Here is a 9,259-nt window from a genome sequence, read left to right as displayed (position 1 = left end):
TCTGCATAAAAACTCTGCATAAAATATGTGTTTAAAGCTGCAATCTGTAATTAGACTGATAACCTGGTCATGTTGTATTCTCACATGTCATCACTACATGCTATCTACTGTGCTGCTGTCTGATAATGTGCCAGCTTTGACCTGACAGAAGAGGATCAGAGAGCACATGTGAGAGAGGAGAGGGTACAGGTTTTACATCTGAGATCTACTGGTAAAAAAAAAAATCTGATGGTAATGTTAAATATGATAAAATCTGATAAAATCCATTTAAACCATATCACCATCATTATGAATGTGTTAATATGTGAACCTAAAAGGAAAAACATAGCATTCATGTAAATGTATGTAAATTATTATTGGGGCACTTCTCAAATTAATTCGGCTCTTGTTGAAATCAACCAAAAACATTATGACAAACATTTGAATCTGATTGGTCGAAGCGTCACAACAGCAGAACAAGCTGAGAAAACATAGACTTCCCTGTCCACATCTTCCCTGTCCACAAATGTACAAAGTATTTCCCTCCATCCAAACCACAATGCTGCTCTGTGATTGGTCAGAAACACTAGTTACCTGGCCAATCTCTGAAGTGGGGACTTTACCAGACAGTTTCTTGTGAGTTTGTGAACTCACAAATAGAAGATTTCTTGTTGGTGGCCAGGTTATGCCTCTATCACTCAGCTCTAAGCAGCTGTGGCTCCAGAACAGCTTATGACATGAACCTGTCATACATATAAGTGCAACCATTTTCACACATAACACCTGAGAACCTCCCCTCTGTCCTCTGCTTGTTCAACAGCCCAAATCAGGCCACACCAAACCACCCAAAAAGTGTCCCTATCTCTCCCCAAAGCTCTTTCACATCTTACAGGCCCGTCCCATATCCGAGCAGCCATCTCCACTCGCCCTGAGTGCTTGTGCAGGGTAGGACACTGAGCCAGCACCCGCAGAAAGGAGTCATTCTTCCAACGTCCCGGGACACTCCAGCTCCAGATCAGGTTTCTGAGCTGCTTTTGTCCCAAATACTGACAGAGGACACAGAATACATTTGGAAGGAACTCTGCACGTTTTTGTACAAGTACCACATTCAGCAATGTAGTACAGTTTCTTGATTATAGGGAGCCCATACTGACAAAAAAAAAAGTGATGATATGTGGATCAAAACATTTCTAAAACATGATTGTAAGATGTTTTGCCCCAGTACAGATAAAATGTGAAAGAAACTCTTGGGATCAAAATAGGATCACTGTGTGCTGTCTATATCTGATTATAGAGCATTTTTTATCATTTGCGAATCAGGAAATAATACTGGTGCACTGTTAGCATGCTAGTTATTGTTAGCATTACCTTGAAAGTTGCCAGATGAGCTCATAGACTTATTGGATAAATCATTAGGAGTAACTTCAAATCTTAAAAATCTGGTTAAAAAAGATATTGATGGTCCTGTCTGGTTTCTTTGCCATGGATGCTAAACATAACAACACAACAACTTTCAAACTACAAGTCTCACAGTTTGCTGAAGTGAAAATCCCATTAACAAACAGCAAAAGTCACTATGGGTCAGGAGAATTGGGCTTTCACTGACCTACTTGGACATTGTCAGGTGAACAAGCTGCGCTCCTACAGTGTGTCACGGGTCTGAGAACACAGGTGTCCTTATTACGGGATGTTTACCCCGCGTTCTCCTGCTCAAGTCTAGTGTCCCCGTGAAAGTCTGACCAGGCCTCTGCTATCTCTAATATTTCACAGGCAGGTGAGGAGAGAAGAGGGGAGAAAGGGGAGAGAGAAAGAGAGAGGGGAGGAAAGGGGCATATTTATTTTTTGTCATTTTTATCGTGCAAGAATAGAGGAAGGCATTGGTAATATTTGGTAATATCAATCAGAGTAATTTATGTCTCTGTATCACTGTCTACCAGCAGATGTATAATCTTTAGTCAGGAACCTGGTCTGCTAACCTGGTTTACATGAGGTTGATATGAGCAGTGCTTCAGTTCTCTACATTTTTCATGAACAAAATAGTCCGTATTTTCATTAGGCTGAAGTACGTCTGTCAGCGTTGTAGTTCATTTGAGCGCTTCATATTTGACTCCACCCAAACCACAATGCTGCCCAGTGATTGGTCCAGTCATCAAACCACTAGTGGCTCAGACATTTGCACCAGCGGGAGTCGGGCCAGATAGTTTCTTGCGAGTTTGTGAACTTGCCCAGTGCATTTTAGATAATCAAATGTGTCCACACCAGTCTAGTTAATTTGTAATGTTCTGTATTCACTGTAAAAACCTGCACATAATTGATTTTTTAAATTGGTTTGGACTGTAGGAAACATTCTAGGGACATTTATTGTATTTTACTGCTAATGTCAATGATGAACTGTTAATCTTATAATGTAATCGTAATGAAATGTGTGTTTTAATGTGTGTTCACCTGCAGATGGAAAGTAGCAGTAGCGAAATCTGGTGCAAATCATCTCTTCGCTCGTAAGATTAATGAATTTGTACATGGTCCCTGACAAATAAAGGATAAAAAAGAAAGAAAAAAAGTTTTTTGTTTGAAGGATTAGCCACCTAACCATAAAAATCAAAAAAATATACTTGTGTTGCCAAAATTTTGCTCAATTTACACCAACAATAACTTGGAAAGGTCCTTATATTTTAGAAAGCCATAATCTGGAGGTCTAATGGTCAAATTTGGGGAGACTTTATAACATTTCCCTCAATGTATTTTGACCCATCCATCAACTGTTGCCATATGGTGCGGTCGTAAACATAAATCTAACCAACTACGCCTACTGTATACGCTCTGACAATGGAGAAACTGGACCACTTAAAACTCACCCAGAGAGGTCTCAAATGGTCTGGGAATCGAACCTGTAACTTTCTCCAATCCTCATCCTACCCCAGCCATCCTAACACATCTAAGAACATAGCACAAAGACAGCAGAGCCACACTACATAACCTTTAAACATCTCCAGCAGCCCATGGGGATTACAGGATGTCCCATAAACAATAGGGCGTGCTTGTGGAGTAGATTAAAAGGCTGTGGTTGCTCCAGTCTGCTTAATGATGGTGTGCACTGTTAATAGTGTCTTACCCCCACGGAGCTACTGTAACCACTGCTGTCTAATGGAAGGATGGAGGAAACCACATCCTATTGTTATTTTGGCCTAACTAGTACAATGGAGATAATGTGCTGTGAAGTGTTCTAGCTATAAAGAACAACAATAGACGTATAAGTGCAGCCACCTGCTTGTCTCTATGAAGATGTTTTGGCTTGTTTTAGATTGTATCATCGTATGGCATTAAATGAAGCTATCTCCATGGAGACAAGTTACAGTTACTGGTCATAGTCGGAATGCACGCTATACTGCTAATGCTATACTGCGGAAAAAGGTAGGAGACACCCCTTCACCCCCAGACCCCACTATCAAAAAAAGTTACATAGTGCATAGTGCATCTTTAAGCATGTTTTTTTGTATTGAGAAGATAATCACAAGTCAGATGTTGTTGATTTTGCGACCCCAGATTTAAACTGCTTCATTCTCATTGTGCAAGAAGAGGGTTCGTCTTTGCGTCATCTGCTGGTAACAGTAGTGTTTTTATGTAAAGAAATCAGGACTGAATAAGTTTGAAAGGAGACTTATTATGCAAAAACAACTTTATAGATCTTATAACCATGTTTGTTTTCCCTTCACGTTCACACACTCAAAGTTGTATTTAGCGTGACTCATATATCTAATCGGAGTAATCGTTATAGTCCTGTATTCAAGACGTCATTGCTCCTCAACCCCCATTTTTACCACCACAGGTATATGCTCACTGCCCTGTACTTTGTTCTCCATTTTTATTTTAGTCTGTGATACAAGTAGGATTCAGCAACATACCGTAGCCATTTTGACACAATTTTTTTTTTTTTACATCCACTCCTCTCTATCATGACGTGCAGTGATTCATATGACTGGCCTGTCAGTTTTGTAACACAGACGCGGACTTGTTTCTTTTATTATGTCGTTTTAAATTAATATTGCGATTTAAAATGTGCAAATTATAACATAATGATTCACAGGTGTCATAGATTATAACTATATAGCAGACAGAAGCATTGTCTTGTTTGCCAGCTTTTAACTTTTATTATTTATTTTATTTTGTAGAATAATCTTCTGATTTTTAAAAAGTTATACACGTTTACTATATTGCACAATTGACCAAAGCATGCAAAACTAAACTAAACTTGAAATTGCTGACATATTGTTCAGCTACTGCTTCGGCATTCCACAACAACCCACAGAGAAAAGAACCCTGAAAGATTGCATCTAAACTTGAGAGGAGCACGTGCGGAGACGACACAGACTTTTGGTAAATTTCACAAAGCTATAAAAGGAACCAGAAGACCCCAGCTGTCACGATGTGTTTTGGAACATTTTTGCCCCACCATTCACAGGCCTTGTAGTGTGAAAGGAAAAATAAACAGAAATCATCCTGACACGTCCTAGCGCTCGGTGCATAGCTCCCATACCACACGATACAAACAGCTGACCGGGTTCACTGACGCTCACACACATGATAAATGAACTTTTAATTGTGTTTGCAGTGGCAGACTCTTCTGTAATCTCCAAATAAGTAATAGTATGAGTAGTAGTAGTAGTAGTAGTAGTAGTGGTGGTGATAGTAGCGGTACTAGTAGAAAAAATTGTTGTGCGAAAAAGTAGTAGTAGTAGATAGGTGTAGTGGTAATGTTAGCAGTAGTGGTATCGATCGGATTGATTGTCAATTAGATGTTATTGCTTTGCCCACAGTATGGCATTAACCTTGTCTGTTTCCATGGAGACAAGCAAGTGACACCACCAGGCCAAGTTACAGGTCCAATCTGTGGAGATGTGACCACTCAGTAAGGATGCATTTTTTTCAAGATATTTTTGAGCACTAAATATCTGTAATTGAATTGATTTTATACTTTGTAACATTCCAGACTAAGGATTAATATCTCCATGGAAATAAACAGGTGGCTGACCCTACCTAAAAATTTACATAGTGCCCCTTTAACCTGAAATACATTTTTGTTCATGGAAAAGTAATAATATCTAGTACTTTTTCCCTGTAAAGGTTACGGCGTAATTTCTATTTAAATATTAGTTGTAGGTTGGGTTCATCAGGTGCAGGCACCTCAAAGGTCAAAGGGCATCGCTCATCTCAGTCAAGAATGTGGTTTTCCCAGGAACCATTTTGGAAAACAACTTCATTATTTGGTGTAGGATACCCTAAAAGTGTCCCAAATTGGCCTCTTTACCTCTCAAGCCTATAATAAAGACGTCTCATGCGTCATTCTGCCTTTACATGCTTCAACCCACCGCATCATCAGAACTAAAAGCTCCTCAACACTCCCTCCTGTCCTCTTCACCACCACTAACCAGTACTTATGGTCTCTGGGAGACTTTAATGTCCATTAGGTGAAAGTCCTCAATCACATCTCATCACTACAGAGGCTAATCTTTCTTTATCTTTATTTATACAGTGGAACACAAAGAGAGCATATATCCTCCCCATGCCTCATGCCCTGTTTAAAATAGAAGAATACAGGTCTGTATAAAACATTAAAAACAGGTGCAAGTGCGTGTATAAAAGTCTTTTACCAGATTATTAAATTGGGATTATGTGACCAATTTTGCTTTTCCTTGGAGTGTGTTCCATTTTTGTGAAGCAAAACAGCTAAATGCCTTTTTCCTGTCTCAGTTCTGGTACAGCTAGTCCTTAGCCTTATGCAGTCATGTGATCTGATATTAAATGTTCCACTACCAATGATTAACAAGCGGGTGCGGTTCTGAGGTTCTGGCAGTTTTCAAAGTAGTCCCTTATTTCATACAGTGTTGTTCTCTTCTAACAGACAGTGATGGCCAACTCACTTTTTCATCAAGAATACAGTGATGGGTTTCAAATCCATCAACTGTAATAAAATGAAGGGCAGAGTGAAATAGTGGATCCAACAGTTTCAAAGTAGTCCAAAGTCTTATCATTTCTCTTAAATTGTAACCAATGGAATTAATAAATATAGTAAAAAGCAGCAGGCCCAAAATTACGCCTTGGGGTACTCCTTTACTTAAAATTAATCTAAACCCATTGATTACTACTGCCTGGGTCTTGTTTGAAAGATAATTTTGGAACCATTTACATAGCATTGTCAAATCCAATATGGTTCAGACGCTTCCAGAGGACTCCATGATCCACTGAATCAAAAGCTTTAGTCAAATCAAGAAACAAAGCTACACAATCTTGTTTGTTATCAAGGGCTGTGAAAATGTCATTTAAAACTTTTGTGAGAGCAGTGACAGTACATCGGCTTAACAAAAGAGACAGAACATGCATCCATATTGAGAATATCAAAAGAGACATATTCTTTTGGTGTATTAAGTTGTAGAACATGCATAGAAAATGTACTTTACATTTTGTTTATTGTAAAAGGCATTACTGATCTAAAATTACTTAGAAAGCTTGTACCCGATTTTTTCCATACAAGTAAATTTGTCTTGCCGTAAAGATATTCGCCAACTGTATAAGCAGCTCCTGAGCTCAAAATATGACCACTATGTTCTGTCCAATAATCAGGAAAAGTGCTGCTAGCATGCTAATTTTTGCTAACTTTACTGCCGCAGTAAACTCACTCTCGTCTCCACGTTTATAAACTCAACATGAGCAACAATTAGGATGCTTGGAATGGGTAAGGTAAGAGAGGAATAACTTTGGACCACTACAAATCATTTTAGAGCTTTACATGTTTGACTCTGGGTCTTAATTATTCAAATAATTGCAATTAAATGCAGAGCAGTGGGTGGAGATAGGGGATAGGAGAAACTGATATTTTTTGACCACTCAACCTTTGGATTACTCAGATAAGCATGGATCACCATCGAGGAAGCTAATGATAAAGGAACACTTTTATTACAAGCTGGTAAAAAGCTCATTTAAGCAGATTTTATGTAATATTTCCCCTTTAACGTTAACAATGTGCCAAAGAGTATGAGCATAGACTGTATATAAATGGACATAGCTAACCTGCTAACCACCATTGACTCTGCTATATTAGGCTCTTCATTTTGGTCTTAAAATATTCATATCAATCTGTGCTACATGATCCTGATGTTTTTAGTTGGCTAATTTATCTGTAAATCAAGATATGAACATTAATAACAGACCAATGAAGTCGCTCCTGCTAGCGTCAGCAAGAGCTTTGATTGACAGTGTTGCTAAACCAGGGTGCAGGCGGGAAGGGACATTACCTTCAACAGTCTGGCTCTGGATTGGCTCTTTGGTTGCTATGAGACTCACAGTCGGAATCTCAGATATGGAAAATGGTTACAAATTTGAACCTCAATGAGCTTCTTTTGGCTGGAGCTGAACGCTGTGGGTGACGTCTCACTCCCTTAGTTCACTTCTATTATACAGTCTGTGGGAAACAGGTTGATATATTTAAATACATACTTCCTACTTTTACAGCTGGAAAATTTGGTAATGCAGCTAGCCTGAAAATGCGTCATATCTGACATTTAAGCTAGCGTAAACACCTGTGATCTTGACTTACACTATTATAGCCTACTTTATCCACGTGGGGGGCCCTATCGCACCATAACACAGAAATTACCCCATGCACCACAATAGGGAACTTAGAAGTGTTGAATGACCGACCGAGGCTGGCTCAAATGTACCGTAACGAGGCTGACATTTGAGGGTTTTGGGGAGGGCAATTGTGGCTAGGTGCAATGGCTAGTTTTTCGCTAATGGTGCAAAGTCTAGCTAGCAGATTACAGGGGCTAAATAAAGCTACTGAGCACCTTTGTTCCATTCACAGTAGCGGTTTGTGTTAGCCAAAGAGCTTCAAGGCTAAATGGTCGTATCCTTTTTACTGCCGTGGTGTTTGTGGAGCTATTAGAGGTGTTAGGGGTAATTGGGCAGTGCCTTTTAAGAGGTTTGGTCTGTCATTATTTGAGGAGTGTGTTTGGGGGAATGATCACCAATAGAACGCACGGCCGGAAGAAGGTAGTTTAGGTAGTCTAGCGTCTAAGTGGAGAACCAAGCCACGCCAATGGAAGGAGCAAGGGTGGGTCAGGATGTGCTGTGAGAGGTCCGACACCTAGTTGTCTCCATGGGGATGTTATTTCTGCGTCTGAAATGTTCTACCGTAGGGCATTAAACGTGCGGTACTTTGTTTTTACTGGCTAAAAAACGTGCAAAACAGAATTCATTTTAAACGGTTTGCAGTGGTCCAAACTTATTCCACACTTACCTCATGCATTACGAGCATCTTAATACCGTCTTAAGACTTCACAACTTTCAGAGACCAAAGTGGAGTTTAGCTGTGATGGTAAAGCTAGCGACAATGTGCACTTTCTGATTCTCTGGCAATAAAGTACTTAATAATTAGATAAAGACAGTAAACACCAGACATATTTTCACCTCAAGAGCTGCTTATAGAATATATCTGTACTGGGACAAAACACATTTTGCTCAAATTCATGGGGAAAATCGGTTACAGAGCCTTTAAAGATCTAACTTTTCTGATTCTCTACCTTTTTTCTCCATGAAGAAGCTATTTCTTTGCTTGGAATGTTCTACTGTATGGCATTAACCTTATCTATTTTGCATGTATTAAATTGTAGGTGTTTTTGTTTCTTAAAAAACACCTTAAAATATGAATTATTTCTGTGAGTGGCCTCCCCGCTCCACAGCTCTGACCAATAACTTGCCTTTTCACCTTCTCTACAACATAGTGCACCTGTATGAATGACTCTCAAAACAATGACATATCAGACTAAGTAATTGTTTTCAACCACTTACATGATCCAAACCACAACTTTCAATCTTGGTAAAATAAATGTTGTTTTTGCATCTTCATCCTTAAAAGTTTTTGAAATTTACAATTTAAATGCAGGAACCATTTTCTCTTTGGGAAATCCAGTCTGACACAAACAAGTCACGACATATTTGAAGTGGAGAAGTGCATAGTTGTTGAGGGACCATCCAACCCGGATCGGGGCATCCAAGTTGTAGATCTTTTTGCCAAAGGCTAAAGAGGGGCTAGCAGTTTGGTCCAAACCAGCTCCATGGCCACCCTGTCCTGTCCGAGTGTGCGTGCCGCAAGAAGCAAATCAAAATAAAATAAAATTGTGGCAGAGATGAAATAGTCCCTGGACTTTGCATCAGTTCAACAAAAGTTCCAAATTTTACAAATTTGGAACTTTTGTTTATGCATCTGGTGAGGAGAAAACAAGGA

Source organism: Periophthalmus magnuspinnatus, chromosome 24, assembly GCF_009829125.3.
Source record: "Periophthalmus magnuspinnatus isolate fPerMag1 chromosome 24, fPerMag1.2.pri, whole genome shotgun sequence".
NCBI lineage: Eukaryota > Metazoa > Chordata > Actinopteri > Gobiiformes > Gobiidae > Periophthalmus > Periophthalmus magnuspinnatus.
The sequence above is the reverse complement of the archived record's forward strand: the minus strand, read 5'-3'. Positions refer to the sequence as shown.